Source organism: Callorhinus ursinus, unplaced genomic scaffold (assembly GCF_003265705.2).
Source record: "Callorhinus ursinus isolate GAN/ISIS: 27379988/994484 unplaced genomic scaffold, GSC_fseal_2.0 scaffold16, whole genome shotgun sequence".
Taxonomy (NCBI): domain Eukaryota; kingdom Metazoa; phylum Chordata; class Mammalia; order Carnivora; family Otariidae; genus Callorhinus; species Callorhinus ursinus.
In genome coordinates, this window is record NW_027397078.1 from 4,451,806 (window position 1) to 4,468,029 (window position 16,224).

General features: G+C 39.8%; 2 pseudogenes; one reads left to right on the forward strand and one right to left on the reverse strand.

Moving 5' to 3' along the window:
- Positions 1-5,530: 5,530 nt before the first annotated feature.
- On the reverse strand, positions 5,531-6,064 carry LOC112812746 (nucleoplasmin-3 pseudogene; annotated as a pseudogene).
- Positions 6,065-10,248: 4,184 nt separating this feature from the next.
- Positions 10,249-11,257, forward strand: LOC112812745 (small ribosomal subunit protein uS5 pseudogene; annotated as a pseudogene).
- The last annotated feature ends 4,967 nt before the right edge of the window (positions 11,258-16,224 follow it).

A 16,224-nucleotide genomic window follows, 5' to 3' on the forward strand; every position in this document is an offset into this window, starting at 1 on the left:
GCATGATAATGTTATAAAGTTTACCATATAATGAATATATAAAGTGTGAACTGAATCTCCTTGCCACTCCTGGTTTCTCTACCCAGAGTCAAACACTGTTAATATTCTCTTGTAGATCTGCTCAGATATTTTCTATGCCTACACAGAATCTTAGGCTTTTTAAGATAAGAATTTTTCCATTACGCAGTAATGCTAGAAACAGACACAATGAACAATATATTTTATAGTTTAATGTATTTAACTGATTATTCTTTCTACTGTTTCTCCTGTTAAAATTCATTTTCTTAAAATGATTTTCTTAAAGTACACGCACATATAAGAAGCATAATATTCTTGGTTCATTTACATAAGCTGGAGAATTTTCAGAACATTTGATTTTTACTGGGAATTGAGTTCTTTTCAAAACACACATTACCTTCAGATATATTTACACTAAACTAAAAAGTGAGCAAAGTCATGACAAGCTTGGATTTCTAATCTGTCTTCAGAAAGGATCATATGTGTCAGGTGGTTTGCATTCAGTACTGATGTTTCATTAATGGATCCATATTACTTTATAAAATATATAGTTTCAAAAATTCTATCAGTGTGCTTGGTGTGCCTTCTTCAAACTATCTGACCTATTAGTAACTTCCTGGCATGATGCTTTTTTGAAGGAACCACCCTAGCTCTAGTCTATGTCTTATCAATGACATATTAGATAACATTGGGAAAACAGTACAGCATAGTTAATAGCAATTATCAGATAAAACCTGTGTGATTTTTGTTTTGTTGATTCCTAAAGAGAGGAATCCCAGGGAAGTGATTGTTTAGCTTCCTGAAATGCCTTTTAACAAGATTTTTTTAGCCTTGTGGAAAGCCTAAAGAGCCTCCAAGCTCTTTATTGTTGCTAAGTGCTAAACTTAGCCAGACCGCCTGCTGCCTCAATTGATCCCATTAACCAGATAGTTGCTAGATTTCCACCTCAACCTGAAATGACTCAGCCAGAGACCAGAATGGGGCATTTTGAGATGAAAAACCCAACCCCTGCCTGAAGTTTTTATATCAGCAACAACAGGGTATGTCCCTGAAGATGGTGTGAAACAGCTTCTTCTAATGAACAGTGGTTTGTTGCTTTGCCTTTCAAATCGCATGTGGATAACAAGGGACAGAGTGGGTGCAATGGCGCCAATGCACATGGGGCTGTCAGCTGGGGAGATGGTTTTCCTGAACCTACGCATCCTCTAGATGGCTCCAGATGGATAGAAAATTCGGAGCTTCTCTTTTCAGCATCAAGAGGCAGATGATCAGCATTTGCAGAGACACGTGACACAAGAGCAGCACTTGGACATTATGTAAAGAGAGCTGCCTTTGTTCTGTTCCCAGGAGGATGCAGAGGGAAAGCTCCACAAAAGATCCAGATTAGAGCCATATAAACGCTGAGCAGCTAGAGCTGGAAACCTTGGGTAAATGCCTCTCAGGGAGATACAAAAGGAGAAAGGAGGTAGGGAAAGAGAGTGGACTAAGGGAAGCCTAAGGAAAGGTAGTGAAATTTTTGTGAGGTGGGGAATAGTACTTAAAATTTCAAGTGATTGAAAATTTAGCATATTGAAATATATCAGGTCCAGGAGGATTAGGGGCCAAGTCAACAGTTAGGGAAAACTCCAACAAAAGTGAAAGTGGAAAATTTGTCTACAGCTTATTTTTTTTTTTTTATAGGCAAGGGAATTTGACTTATGATGGCTTCCATAAGCATGCCATATTCAGGAAACAATAGTGTGTTAAGAAGCAAAATGACAAAACAGAAAGGATCATGGAAAGAAATCTAGGTACTAAGCACTAGATAATTAAATTGGCATAGGCTGATTCTGGAGAAAATCTGGAATCGTGGTGAGGTAGACTCTTCCATTGACGGTCTCCAATGAAACACACCTCACAGTATTCATGCCCTTGGGTAGTCTTCTTCCAAACGGACTCAGGTTTGGTCATCTGACTGGCTTTGGCCAGTGGAATATCAGCAAGCAAGACGACATAGAGGCTCAATAAACCCTTTGCGTTGGAACTTGCCTTTTTGGAATACTCCCTCATGGAAGTGTTGTTGTAGAGATACTTGGGCTAGACTGTGGAATGAAGAGAGGACACAAAGAGAGAAGACTGTAGGTGGTGAGAGGCCACTTGAGTGACCTTAGCTATACTACATAGAGCAAAAGAACCTTCCAGTTGCTACCGACCAACCCACAGAACTATGAGAATAATGAATTGTCATTTTCAGACACTACGTTTTGACGGTTTATTACGCAGTAATAGAAATCTGAAACAAATAGTCATGTAAATGCCCTCATTTGTCAAACAGGAAGCTGGGACAGAAAATGGCCAAGGGGTTTGCCCAAAGTCTTACAACTAGTTAGTGAAAGAATGGGGACTAGAACTCAGATCTCTTGATAGCCAAACCAGTGTTTCCTCCTCCACATGACCCAAAACACTACTATTAATATCTAACCCTTAGTGAAGGATTTCTGTATGACAGGCACTATGGGAAGCATTTCTCATTCAGGTACTACCATTATCCCAATTTTATAAAGCCAGGAAACCAAAGTTTAGAGAATAATTTGCCTGAAGTCACACAGAAGGTAAATAATAGAGCTGTCTTTCTAATCCCACACTCTGAAGCACCGTATTACAAGAATGATGAATTATAGGTTAAGTATGAGTAAAATAAACAGCCTATACAACAACTGATTGAATCCACATCTGCCTCATTCATCACTCGTTTGAATTAAAAAAGAATTGATCCCCACTAAATACCACTGTTGAGGATTAAATCAGCTGGCCTTTGATCCAGTTCAGAAGGTATGCATAGATATGGTCTGCCACTTTGGGGATTTGGAGACCAACATTAACACCTTGTCACTACTTAAATGTTTGGCAAAATTCTCTTTTTCTGTAGGTTCCTATATAACTTAAACCCATGGCTTTTTTTGCAATACAAGTATCCATATGGTATTTTCTCAGTTACATTTGAATGATTGATATGTTATTTAGCAAGAACTGTTTGCTTCATAAGGAGCCTTAAAAATGCATATCTTTTATGTTTGAAAAAAATGTTTTTGGCAACCGAAGTAAGCCATTTAAGTATACCTCTTCTGTAAAGCCTTTCTTGGCGAATCCTGGTCCTTAATGGCTCACGTCTTTATTCATTCTCCTTGTTCAATATATATTAAAGCATTCCAGTGTGAATATACTAGACACAAAGGGCATACAGATTAACAAAGTAGAGCTCTACTTTAAGAAGTTCAGAATAATAGCAGTATAAGTTGATATGTCCTATAACAAAGGTATAGGTTAAGCCCTCTTCATCATTCATTAAGCTAATTTTGGTTAAGTGCTGACATCATGTCAGATAGAGAGCTGGGTGCCAGGTGAACCAATCAGACATAGCTCCCATCTTCAAGATCCCACAGTCCAGCAGGGGAGGTAGTTCATAATCGGGTAAACACATTGACAAAATGATTGGAACAAAATGAGAAGGCTGCTGTCATACAAGAATGGTCTGGGGATAGAGAGCTGGGGAGGAAGTATTTCCTAAGAGAGGAAGATCAGGGAAGATCTCTGACATGGTAACATTTAAAGAGCCAGACATGTGAAGGAGGGGGAGGAGAGAAGATGCATCACAGAGGCAACTCAAAGTGCAAAGATGCTGGGGTGGGGGCAGAGCTTGACACATACTAGGAATTAACAGCAGGCTCTTGTGACTGGCTTATGGTGAACTCAGGTACTAGGCAGTGGTAGAAGATGAGGAGAGCAGGTATCAGATCATGTAGGCCTTGAAAACCATGGTAAGAATTTTATTCTCAGTGGGATGAACAGCTGTTGAAAGGGGGATGGTGTAATGCTGAGATCAAGGACTCCGGAGACATGCTGTCTAAGTTCATGTCTCACCCCAACCACTTAGTGAATGTGTTCTCTTGGATAAGCAACTTAACTTTTCCATACCTCATCTTGCTCATCTATAAAATGAGAAGAAGAAGAATAAACATAAAGGGCTTAGAAATGTACTTGACATTAAACATTCAATCTGTGTTAACAATTAAGCAAAGAAGAGGCATGATCCGATTCACATTTTTTGAAGATCATTCTTTCCACAGTGTGAGGTTGAAAAGAAGAGGCTTGGAGAGAAGGAAGAGAGACCAAGCTTTGCTAATTATCTAAATTGGGGATTGTGGAGGCTTGGATTCTTAACTGCTGTATTCTTGTGTTAGACCATATTGCCTCACCAGCCATATGAATTCACTTGACAGGTAGCTGAAAGGAGATCTATTCAGCATGGTCAGAAATGGACCTTGGTTGAAGTAGAACAAGCAAGACTCATATCCACTAGGACAGTTGATGAAAACAGAAAGATTTCTGAGGTAGTAAATCATCCAGGTAGTCAGGACTGTTATCAAGAATCACAGTGACCCAGCATGAGACTGAGTTTCCCACAGACAAGCTGAGAGAATTTGGTAGAAACCAAGTTAGTTCAAGAAGGATTTCCGAGTGTCTACTGCATGTATGCCACAGTTGGACAGACAGTTGGCGTAATGGGGTATGGCATTCACCTGATGTTCAGGAGAATCATCTTCTAGGTAGGTAATGGGAGTTTATCCCAAGGGCACTGACATCTCGGGTGAGAAGTCCAGACAGAGGCTCAATTCTAAACAACCAGCAATGACAATTTTACCTATGCTGAAGTGTGACTTTCTCAAGAGTTAGGAAATTATCTTATTCACGTTTTAAAAAAACAATAGCTTTATTGAGATACAATTCATATACCATAAAGTTCAATATTTTAAAGTATAAAATTCAATGGTTTTTATAATTGTATGGAATCATGCAATATGTGTGGCATTTTGTGTCTGGCTTTTTTCACCCAGCATAACATTTTCAAGATTCATGCATGCTGTAGCATGTATCAGTACCTTATTCCTTTCTATGACCAAATAATATTACATTATATTTTTATGCCACATTTTGTTTATCCATTCTTCAGTTTATGGATATTCAGGGTTTTTCCATTTTGGACTTTATGAATAAATGCTGCTATGAACATTCATGTACAAGTTTTTGTGAGGACATATGCTTTCTCTTCTCCCGAGGCTATACCTCAGAGTAGAATGTTTGGGTCATATGGTAACAGCATATTTAGTTTTTTAATTATTTAAAGAACAACTAAACTATTTCCCCAAGGGCCTGTACCACTTTATATTCCCTCTATTAGTGTATAAAAATTTCAATTTCTCCACATCCTCTTCAACACTTAGTCTTGTCCATCTTTTTTAGTATTAGCAATCCTAGTGAGCGTCAAGTAAGTATCTCACTATGGGGTTTTTTTGTTTGTTTGTTTGTTTTTCAGAAAAACCTTCACATCACTTTATTTCAACCTTTACTCAAAAATGTAAAAAGTATAAAAAATGTGTAGTCCTGGGCTTCAGATGCTGACCTTTGATCTCATAGGCAAGTGGGGCAAAAATGGTCAGGGTAGAAGTTCAGAGTTCCTACCACTCCAAGGGGACTAGGGCCTGCCCCCCTGCTTCTTGGCAGGCAGAGTGAGACACAACTCAGCCTCCTCCTCTGCACTCCCTTCTTCTCCACTCTCTCCTTCCTCAGAAACGTCATTGCTTATAGTAACAATCTGGGACTACCCTCTGATTGGCACAGGGCCAGGACATGACTTCAGACAGAAGGTTACAGGTGGCTGGAGCTGGAAGTCATCCAAACTAAGCATGAGTTGGCCGGACAACTTGAGGTTAGCCACAGGGACTGCAGTCTCCTGGTGGTCATGGTTCCTGGCCATGACTTCTACTACATTACACTCCTCTTTGGCCCCCTCGGTGAGGCAGAGCATGGTCAAAGCCAACATAGTGCTCCACATCATCCTATTCCTCTACCTTGAAGGTGAAAGAGCAGGTGTGGCTGGAGAGCTCACAGCTGAAGGAAAGACTGTCCACAGTGACCAGAGCCGGGACTCGCAGACCAACCCCACTGTCCCCAGGGCTCCGTGCTCCTGATTCAAGAAGGTTAAGGCGGCAGCTGCGCCAGTGGCCATGCTACAATCTCACTGCAGTTTTGATTTACATTTCCCTAGTGACTAATGATGGTAAGCATGTGCTCGTTGGCCATTTGTATATCTTTTCTGGGTAAATGTCTATTCAATCCTTTGCCCCTGTTTTAATTCATTTAATTGGCTTTTTTGTTGTTGTTGTTAAATTGTAAGTGTTCTTTATTTACTCTGGGCACAAGTCCCTATCAGATATATTATTTGCAAATATTTTTCCCCTTATGTGTGTTGTCTTTTCATTTTCTTAATAGCATCTGTTGAAGCACGAAAATTTTTAATTTTGACGAAGTCTAATTATTTTTTTCTTTAATTGCTTATGCTTTTGGTGTGACATCGAAGAAGACTTTGCCTACTCAAGGTTTTACTCCTTTGTTTTCTTCCAAGAGTTTTAGAGTTTTTGCTCTTAAATTTAGGTCTATGATCCCTTTTGAATTAATTTTTGTATATTGTGTAACATAGGGGTCTAACTGTGATTTTTTTTTTTGTATGTGGATGTCTAGTTGACTCAGCACCATTTGTTGAAAAGACTATTCTGTCTCTCACTGAATTGTCTTGGCACTCTTGTCAAAAGTCAATTAACCACGAAATCATACTCATCTGTGATTTCTAATATACAACTTAGAGCCCTGAACTTTGAAATTTCCTAGTTGGAATTCAGACTTCCATCATATTTAACCTGACTTGATCTTTTAAGTCTGCCACTAGTGTACTGTATTGATCCTTTATACCACCAAGCTCTGGGACTCCCCCACATTTACTCCTCTCCATCCCCAAAGTTTTATGTCTCTCTCTGGTGTGTATGTGGACAAAAGGAGCAGAGGTGGATGAACTCTGGTGGGGTATTAAGGTTTAAATATGGTTTTCAAGTATAGCAAATGGGTAGAGGGCTAAGCAGGAAATATTCATAGAATTAAAATAAAAATGTGTACACCATGAATGAGAATAGTTGGAGACTTCACTAACCTATGTTTAACAATTGTCACGTAGAGCATTTGTTGAGATGAAATGATTACTCTGAGTCCAATAATTTGGAACAAAAAGAGGCCCGAACAGGCTGCACCACCAGGGACTGCCGAGAAGTGCAGGCGTGGAAGTGAAGCCCAGAGTCCGGGTGGACTCTTGATTTTATTTTCTTAGAATGTACAGTCTGCAGATGCAAAGAAAAAAACAACTCAAGAAAGCAATCACGTGAGGGGCAGCGAGGAACTGTGTACATGACTATCAGTATGGGTCCTAGTGAGCATTAACTAGGGGGCTGTAGGAGACGGGAAAGCCAACCTCAGTAGGCCTAACTATCTTATCCACCATCATTGCTGTTTTCAGCATGTACTGTTTTCAGTATGGAATGATGGGGGAATGGTTGGCTTTTGCCATAGGCATACAGCTTTTGACATATATGTGTGTTCCTGTTATTATTGTTTTTTTTACCCACTGAGGTCTTGCTCTCCCACAAATAATGGCTAGAAAAAGTAGAAGATCAACAAGAAAGTGGAAGATATGAACAACACTATGAACCAACTAGAAAAAGCATCTTTAGATCATTCCATGTAATGACAGTACAATGCCCATTCTTTTGAAGTGCACATAGAACACTCTCCAGGATAGACCATATGCAAGGTCATATAACAAGACTCAATAAATTTAAAAGGACTGAAGTCGGGGCGCCTGGGTGGCTCAGTTGGTTAAGCGACTGCCTTCGGCTCAGGTCATGATCCTGGAGTCCCGGGATCGAGTCCCACATCGGGCTCCCTGCTCAGCAGGGAGTCTGCTTCTCCTTCTGACCCTCTTCCCTCTCATGCTCTCTCTCATTCTCTCTCTCTCAAATAAATAAATAAAATTAAAAAAAAATAAAAGGACTGAAGTCATACAAAATATGTTCTCTGACCACAAAGGAATGAAGTTAGAAACCAACAACAAAAAGAATCTGTGAAACTCACAAATATGTGGAAATCAACTAACACACTTCTAAATAACAAATGGATCAAAGAAGAAATCACAAAGGAAATCAGAAAATACTTTGAGATGAATGAAAGTGAAGATACAATACACCAAAACTTATAGGATACAGTGAAAGCCCTGACTAAAGAGAAGTTTATAGCTCTGAACACCTATATAAAAAAGATCTCAGATCAGTAACCTCACCTTCCACCTTAAGGATCTAGAAAAAAAAAGGCAAACTAAACCCAAAGGAAGCAGAAGGAAGGAAATAATATAGATTAGAGACAACATTAATGAAATAGAAAATACAAAACCAATAGAGATAATCAACAAGACCAAAAGTTGGTTGTTAAAAAAGATCAACAAAATGGACAAGCTTTTAACCAGACTGACCAATGGAAAAAGAGAGAAGACTCAAATTACTAAACCAGGTATGAAGAAGAGAATGCTACTTCCAATCTTCCAGCAATAAAAAATATTATGAGCAAATATTATGAACAACTGTATACCAACAAATTAGATAGCATAGATGAAATGGAAAAATTCCTAGAACATCAATCAAGGTAATGTAACATACTGATAGAATAATGGACAAAAACCACATGATCATTTCAATAAATGCAGAAAAAACATTTGATAAAATACACATCTTCGTGATAACAAGTCTCAACAAACTAGAAGTAGAAGGGAACTTCCTCTTTCTGATAAAGGGCATCCACAAAAAATTTGCAGCTAACATCATACTTAATACTGAATGCTTTCTCCTTAAGATCAGAAACAAAACAAGGATATCTACTCTACCTACTTCCTTTGAACATTGTATTGGAGGGTCTAGTCATGGCAATTACATAAGAAAAAAAGAAATAAAAGGCATCTAGATTAGAAAGGAAGAAGTAAAACCATTTCTATTTTTACATGAACTGATCTTGTATATATAAAATACTAAGGATTACATACACAAAAAACTATTAGAATGAAGAAGTTCAGTAAAGTTACCAGGTACAAGATCAATATACATAAATTAATTATATTTTTATATGTCAACAATGAACCAAAAGAATATCAAAAAGAATAAATACCTAGAAATAAATTTAACAAAAAAGTGCAAAATTTATACTCTGAAAGCTATAAAATAGTGCTGAAGGAAAGGAAAGAAAATGTAAATAAATGGAAAGTCATCCTGTGTTCATAATTCGAAAGGCTTAATATTGTTATATGGAGATACTCCCCAAGTTGATCTATAGATTTAATGCAATCCCTATGAAAATTCAAGCTGGCTTCTTTGCAGAAATTTATAAGCTAATCCTAAAATTCGTTTGGAAATTCAAGGTTCTCATAAAAGTCTAAACAATATTAAAAAAGAACAAAATTGAAGGACTCATTCTTTCTGATTTCACAATTTACCACAGATGTAGCTTGAAAGAAGTTGCTGTGGCCGATGTCAAAGAGGTTACTGCCTATGTTCTCCTCTAGGATTTTGATGGATTCCTGTCTCACATTGAGGTCTTTCATCCATTTTGAGTTTATCTTTGTGTATGGTGTTAGAGAATGGTTGAGTTTCATTCTTCTGTATATAGCTGTCCAATTTTCCCAGCACCATTTATTGAAGAGACAGTCTTTTTTCCATCGCATTTTTTTTTCCTGCTTTGTCGAAGATTATTTGACCATAGAATTGAGGGTCCACATCTGGGTTCTCTATTCTGTTCCATTGGTCTATATGTCTGTTTTTGTGCCAGTACTATGCTGTCTTGGTGATCACCGCTTTGTAATATAGCTTGAAATCGGGCAAGGTGATGTCCCCAGCTTTGTTTTTCTTTTTCAACATTTCCTTGGTGATTCAGGGTCTTTTCTGATTCCATACAAATTTTAGGATTGTTTGTTCTAGCACTTTGAAAAATGTCATTGGAATTTTGATCGGGATGGCATTGAAGGTATAGATTGCTTTGGGTAGCATAGACCTTTTAACAATGTTTATTCTTCTGATCCATGAGCATGGAATATTTTTCTATCTTATTGTGTCTTCTTCAATTTTTTTTTATGAGTGTTCTGTAGTTCCTAGAGTATAGATCCTTTACCTCTTTGGTTAGGTTTATTCCCCGAGGTATCTTATGGTTTTTGGTGCTATTGTAAATGGAATTGTTTCTCTAATTTCTCTTTCTACAGTTGCACTGTTAGTGTATAAGAAAGCATCTCCAGAGGCTAGTGAAACAGCTTCTTCTCTGAGAGAACACCAAATGGCGGATGATGCCGGTGCTGTGGGAGGGCCCGGGGGCCCTGGAATGGGAAGCCTTGACAGCTTCCATGGAGGCTTTGGCAGGGGCATCTGGGGCCGCAGTCATGGCCGTGGTCGGGCCAGGGTCAAGGCCGCGGAGCTCGCGGAGGCAAGGCTGAGGACAAGGAGTGGATCCCGGTCACCAAGCTGGGCCGCCTGGTCAAGGACATGAAGATCAAGTCCCTGGAGGAGATCTATCTCTTCTCTCTGCCTATCAAGGAATCTGAGATCACTGATTTCTTCCTGGGAGCATCTCTCAAGGACGAGGTTCTGAAGATCATGCCTGTGCAAAAGCAGACCTCTGCTGGCCAGCGGACCAGGTTCAAGGCATTTGTTGCCATGGGAGATTACAATGGACACGTTGGCCTGGGTGTCAAGTGCTCCAAGGAGGTCGCCACTGCCATCCGTGGGACCATGACCCTGGCCAAGCTTTCCATCATCCCCGTGAGGTGAGGCTACTGGGGGAACAAGATCGGCAAGCCCCACACTGTCCCATGCAAGGTGACTGGCCACTGTGGCTCTGTGCTGGTGTGTCTCATCCCCGTCCTCACAGGCACTGGCATTGTTTCAGCCCCTGTGCCCAAGAAGCTACTGATGATGGCCGGTATCGAGGACTGCTACACCTCGGCCAGAGGCTGCACTGCCACCCTGGGGAAATTTGCTAAGGCTACTTTTGATGCCATCTCCAAGACCTATAGCTGTCTCACCCCTGACCTCTGGAAGGAGCCAGTGTTCACCAAGTCTCCATATCAGGAATTCACTGACCATCTTATGAAGATCCACACCAGAGTCTCCATGCAGAGGACCCAGGTTCCAGCTGTGGCCACCACCTAGTTTTATACAAGAAAAATAAAGTGAACTAAAGCTTGTTAAAAAAAAAAAAAGGCTAGTGAAACAAAAGCAAAAATGAACTTTTGGGACTTCATCAAAATAAAAAGCTTCTGCACAGCAAGGGAAACAGTCAACAAAACAAAGAGGCAACCCACAGAATGGGAGAAGATATTTGCAAATGACACTACAGACAAGGGGCTGGTATCCAAGATTTATAAAGAACTTCTCAAACTCAACACCCAAAAAACAAATAATCAAGTCAAAAAATGGGTAGAAGACATGACCAGACACTTCTCCAAAGAAGACATACAAATGGCTCACAGACACATGAAAAAATGTTCATCATCATTAGCCATCAGGGAAATTCAAATCAAAACCACACTGAGATACCCCCTTACACCAGTTAGAATGGCAAAAATGGACAAGGCAGGGAACAACAAATGTTGGAGAGGTTGTGGAGAAAGGGGAACCCTCTTACGCTGTTGGTGGGAATGCAAGTTGGTACAGCCACTTTGGAAAACAGTGTGGAGGTGTCTCAGAAAATTAAAAATAGAGCTACCCTATGACCCAGCAATTGCACTACTGGGTATTTGCCCCAAAGACACAGATGTAGTGGAAAGAAGGGCCATATGCACCCCAGTGTTTATAGCAGCAATGTCCGCAATAGCCAAACTGTGGGAAAGAGCCGAGATGCCCTTCAACAGATGAATGGATCAAGAAGATGTGGTCCATATATACAATGGGATATTACTCAGCCGTCAGAAAGGATGAATACCCAACTTTTACATCCACATGGATGGGACTGGAGGAGATTATGCTAAGTGAAATAAGTCAAGCAGAGAAAGTCAATTATCATCTGGTTTCACTTATTTGTGGAACATAAGGAACAGCATGGAGGACATTAGGAGAAGGAAGGGAAAAATGAAGGGGGGGAATTGGAGGGAGAGATGAACCACGAGAGACTATGGACTCTGAGAAACAAACTGAGGGTTTTAGAGGGGAGGGGGGAGGGGGGATGGCTTAGCCGGGTGATGGGTATTAAGGAGGGCACGTACTGCATGGAGCACTGGGGTTTGTATGAAAACAATGAATCGTGGATCACTGCATCGAAAACTGGTGATGTATGATGACTAACATAACATAATAAAATAAAATAAAAATAAATCTTACCACAAAGATACAGTAATCAAAATAGTGTAATACCAGTGTGAAGATAGACATATAGATCAATGGAATAGAATTGGAGTCCATAAATATTGCCTCACATTTATAGTCGATTGATTTTCAAGAAAGGTGCCAAGTTAATTACATAGGGAAATAATAGTCTTCAGCACATGGTGCTGAAACAACTGGGTATCCACATGAAAAATAAAAAAGATATTAGACCACTACCTCACACCATACACAAAAATTAAATCAAAATGTGTCATTAACTTAAATATAAAAACTAAAACTATAAGGCACTTAGAAGAAATATAGGAGTAAGTCATCATGATCTTGGATTAGGCAAAGACTTCTCAGATATGACACCAAAAGCATGAGGGCAACAATAAGAAAAATGGATTAATTAGACTTCTTCAAAAGTAAAAGCTTTTGTGCTTCAAAGGACATGATCAAGAAAGTGAAAAGACAACTCACTGAATTGGAGAAAATATTTGCAAATCATATTATCTGATAAGGGACTTGCACCTAGAATATATAAAGAACTCTTATAATTCAATAATAAAAAGACAAGTAATCCAGTTAAAATGTGTACAAGGACGATATTTCTGATATATCTGATACATATTTCTGATACATCTTTCTTTTTTTAAAAGATTATTTATTTTATTTGACAGAGAAAGAGGGAGAGAGAGCATGAACGAGCAGGGGGAGCGACAGGCAGAAGGAGAGCGAGAAGCAGGTTCCCTGCTGAGTGGAGAGCCTGGCATGGGGCTCAATCCCAGGACCCTGGGATCATGACCTGAGCCAAAGGCAGACACTTAACCAGCTGAAACCACCCAGGTGCCCCGATACATATTTCTGATACACATTTCTCCAAGAAGATATTTCATGCACAAGGATCTGAGTCCACATTTCACCAAGAATGGCCAGTCAACATATGAAAAATGCTTAACATCATTCGACTTCAGGTAAATGCAAGTCAAAAGCACAGTCAGATACCAATTCACATCCACTGGGATGGATTAAACAGATGGACAAGAAGAAGTGTTGGTGAAGATGTGAAGAAAGTGGAACCCTCATGTACTGCTGGTGGGAGTGTAAACTATTTCAACTGCTTTGGAAAATGTCTTGCAGCTTCTCAAAAGGTTAAACATAGAGTTACTGCAGACCCTGGCAATTCCACTCCATTTTTATGTATTATTTTCTTTAACAAATATATAACGGATATCAGATCAATAAGTACTCTATAAATATTGTCATTTTCCACAACAATCTTTGAAATTGGATACTATCATTATCCTTATATCACATATGCAAAAATTGAGATCCAAGTTTAAGTTACTTGGATAGTTAGCCGGGTGATGGGTGATGACTTACACAACTGGTAAGTCATGAGGCTAAAATTTGCACTATGGTGTCTGACCCCAGAATCCATACTTTTAGCCATAAACTTCAATGTCTCCATGTAAAAATAAATATTTGAAATATTTGTGTAATATAAAAATCCCTATATACAAGACACAGTCTTCTTTTTTTTAAATTTTTTATTGTTATGTTAATCACCATACATTACATCATTAGTTTTGGATGTAGCGTTCCATGATTCATTGTTTGTGTATAACACCCAGTGCTCCACGCAGAACGTGCCCCCTTTAATACCCATCACCAGGCTAACCCATCCCCCCCCACCCCCCTCCCCTCCAGAACCCTGTTTGTTTTTCAGAGTCCATCGTCTCTCATGGTGGGTCTCCCCCTCCGATTTCCCCCCCTTCATTCTTCCCCTCCTGCTATCTTCTTTTTTTTTCTTAACATATGTTGCATTATTTGTTTCAGAGGTACAGATCTGTGATTCAACAGTCTTGCACAATTCACAGCGCTCACCATAGCACATACCCTCCCCAATGTCTATCACCCAGCCACCCCATCCCTTCCACCCCCCACCACTCCAGCAACCCTCAGTTTGTTTCCTGAGATTAAGAATTCCTCATATCAGTGAGGTCATATGATACATGTCTTTCTCTGATTGACTTATTTCACTCAGCAGAACACCCTCCAGTTCCATCCACGTCGTTGCAAATGGCAAGATCTCATTCCTTTTGATGGCTGCATAATATTCCATTGTGTATATATACCACTTCTTCTTTATCCACTCATCTGTCGATGGACATCATGGCTCTTTCCACAGTTTGGCTATTGTAGACATTGCTGCTATAAACATCGGGGTGCACGTACCCCTTCGGATCCCTACATTTGTATCTTTGTGGTGAATACCCAGTAATGCAATTGCTGGATCGTAGGGTAGCTCCGTTTTCAACTGTTTGAGGAACCTCCATATTGTTTTCCAGAGGGGTTGCACCAGCTTGCATTCCCACCAACAGTGTAGGAGGGTTCCCCTTTCTCCGCATCCCCGCCAACATCTGTCGTTTCCTGACTTGTTAATTTTAGCCATTCTGACTGGTGTGAGGTGGTATCTCATGGAGGTTTTGATTTGGATTTCCCTGATGCCGAGCGATGTTGAGCACTTTCTCATGTGCCTGTTGGCCATTTGGATGTCTTCTTTGGAAAAATGTCTGTTCATGTCGTCTGCCCATTTCTTGATTGGATTATTTGTTCTTTGGGTATTGAGTTTGGTAAGTTCTTTATAGATTTTGGATACTAGCCCTTTATCTGATATGTCATTTGCAAATATTTTCTCCCATTCTCTCGGTTCTCTTTTGGTTTTGTGGACTGTTTCTTTTGCTGTGCAAAAGCTTTTTATCTTGATGAAATCCCAATAGTTCATTTTTACCCTGGCTTCCCGTGCCTTTGGTGATGTGTCTAGGAAGAAGTTGCTGCGGCTGAGGTCGAAGAGGTTGCTGCCTGTGTTCTCCTTTAGGATTTTAATGGACTCCTGTCTCACGTTTAGGTCTTTCAACCATTTGGAGTCTATTTTTGTGTGTGCTGTAAGGAAATGGTCCAGTTTCATTCTTCTGCATGTGGCTGTCCAGTTTTCCCAACACCATTTGTTGAAGAGACTCTCTTTTTTCCATTGGACATTCTTTCCTGCTTTGTCAAAGATGAGTTGACCATAGAGTTGAGGGTCCATTTCTGGGCTCTCTCTTCTGTTCCACTGATCGATGTGTCTGTTTTTGTGCCAGTACCATACTGTCTTGATGATGACAGCTTTGTAATAGAGCTGGAAGTCCGGAATTGTGATGCCGCCAGCTTTGCTTTTCTTTTTCAAGATTCCTCTGGCTATTCGGGGTCTCTTCTGGTTCCATACAAATTTTAGGATTATTGGTTCCATTTCTTTGAAAAAAGTGGATGGTATTTTGATGGGGATTGCATTGAATGTGTAGATTGCTCTAGGTAGCCTTGACATCTTCACAATGTTTGTTCTTCCAATCCATGAGCATGGAACGTTTTTCCATTTCTTTGTGTCTTCCTCAATTCCTTTCATGAGTATTTTATAGTTTTCTGAGTACAGATCCTTTGCCTCTTTGGTTAGATTTATTCCTAGGTGTCTTATGGTTTTGGGTGCAATTGTAAATGGGATCGACTCCTTGATTTGTCTCTCTTCTGTTGTTGGTGTATAGGAATGCCACTGATTTCTGTGCATTGATTTTATATCCTGCTACTTTACTGAACTCCTGCATGAGTTCTAGCAGTTTTGGGGTGGAGTCTTTTGGGTTTTCCACATAAAGTATCATATCATCTGCAAAGAGTGAGAGTTTGACTTCTTCTTTACCGATTTGGATGCCTTTGATTTCTTTTTGTTGTCTGATTGCTGTGGCTAGGACTTCTAACACTATGTTGAATAGCAGTGGTGGTAGTGGACATCCCTGCCGCGTTCCTGACCTTAGGGGGAAAGCTCTCAGCTTTTCCCCATTGAGAATGATATTCGCTGTAGGTTTTTCATCGATGGCTTTTATGACATTGAGGTAGGTACCCTCCACCCCTATAC